Here is a 2,136-nt window from a genome sequence, read left to right on the forward strand (position 1 = left end):
GGTAGGTAGGTAGGTAGGTAGGTAGGTAGGTCGGCAGGTAGGTAGGTAGGTAGGTAGGTAGGTAGGTAGGTAGGTAGGTAGGAAGGTAGGTATGTAGGTAGGTAGGTAGGTAGGTAGGTAGGTAGGTACAGGTTGTTTTATTAATAATCGGCAGAAATCACGGAGTGAGTCAGAGGCCAAGAATTAAGTGCGTTAAACAACTTTGTAAATTCTGCTGATTATTGATAAAAAAACGTACATAAACTCACGTTTTCAGTTCTATTTTCCTGTTTGCATCATACAGCTTATATATGTTTAGGCTCAAGTTTGGCAATGTGCTAAGAAGTTTGCTTCCTAACCACACGCAACCGGGTTCAATCCCAGTACGTGACAGTGTCTTGTTATATGAATATTACATCGTCCACAATGTTTTAGCACACCTTTGATGCAAGTCTGATAAAGTGTCTCTCCAGGTTATAAAACCCTCAAACATTACGTGATATTTCATCGACAATTATCAAGTAAACTGGCGCTGCAAATGGAGATGGTACGGAAACATTTGTAACTTATAATTAAAAATGGTCGCTTAAGATGTTCGCAATGCATCCATGAGATTTTGGATTCAGTCGCATTGCACGGTAGCATTTGGGTGTCTTCCATTATAGTCCCGGGGTGGGGGGCGAGCAATGCATTCTGTGGGTTAGTAGTCCGCGCTCTTAACCACTATGACATATGCCCGTGGGGATATCAGGAGAGTACTGCAGTGACCTGAATAATAATAATAACATCGAAAAATACTTTAGGAATGAGAACCCAGATCCGAAATTTCCCCAAGACACCTGATGAAGGCTGGAGGGTATATCAGCCGAAACGTTGTGTTAACAACAAACAAGATGAGGACAAATATCCGTCAAATGTAAATAATGTAAATAATATAGAACTGTACTGTCTCGAATATATTGGTTTTCTGAGAAGAGAGTCGAACTGTAATATGAAACACAAGGCTCTTCGTATAAAACCGCAAACACGCAGTGACTTGAACTACTAGAAATAGCAGCCAAATCTTTATGAGCCCATTTAAATAAAAAGGGATGTTACACTGTATAAACGTATAACTAGTTATAGCATGTCAGAATGGAAAAAATAATAGACAGGGACATTACGGCTGGAATACTTTCTATTAGAACCGACATCGGTTAAACAACGGCAATCAAACGTTTTATGTTAATCTAGTTTTTAACTTTAAACTTTATGATTCCCTAGAAATGACATGAAGTTTTCTGTCCTGGAGTATACAAACTTTCATTTTCATTGCATAATTCCCAAGCTATTGGACTAACAAGGAAATAACGAAATAATTTATACAGGAGGGCTGTTAACCGCAATAATTTTGCAGTTACCGCTAATGGCGGTTGTGGTAATAATGATGCAACAGCCTGGCTATTGCTGGCAATGATGGCAGTGATATAAAGTAAAATAATTATATAACAAAGCGATCGATAAAATAGAATTTGTAATTCTATTGTTAAGTGGTTGAAAGCATTTTTAATGTTTCGAACATTAAAACAAACTTCGAGGAAGATCAAATACGCCAAGGGAAAAATAAATAAATCAAATATTAGTTGGTGACTAATGTATGATAACACCGGAAGTATCACACTTATTTGGGATCATCACCGGAAACATTCATCTCACCGCACCCGGCACAGTCGTTGAATCACTTAGTGATTATAGAGAATTGTAAATTTGCTGGTGTAGAGTCAAAGAGAAAAAAAATTGTCTAAAAATTGAATGATACTCAGGTGACAATATTCCAGGACATAATTTTATTATTTAGAAATATTGCATTGCGAAGTTCATTTGTCCAGTGTTCAATCTCATAACGGTTCGTTATACAGAAGCATGTCTATAAAAAATCTGTGGAGATAACTTTAATAAAAATTATCTCTACATTACTAGTTATAGCAAACGTAGCTGTAGGGGGGGGGGGTTAAGGAGCTTGCTTACCAACTACATGGTTCCGGGTTCAGTCCCACTGCGTGGCACCTTGGGCAAGTATGTTCTGCTATAGTCACGCCGCCGACCAAAGACTTGTGAGTGAATTTGGTAGACAGAAACTGAAAGAAGCCCGTCGTATATATATATATATATATATAT

The sequence above is a fragment of the Octopus bimaculoides genome, chromosome 10 (genome assembly GCF_001194135.2).
Source record: "Octopus bimaculoides isolate UCB-OBI-ISO-001 chromosome 10, ASM119413v2, whole genome shotgun sequence".
NCBI lineage: Eukaryota > Metazoa > Mollusca > Cephalopoda > Octopoda > Octopodidae > Octopus > Octopus bimaculoides.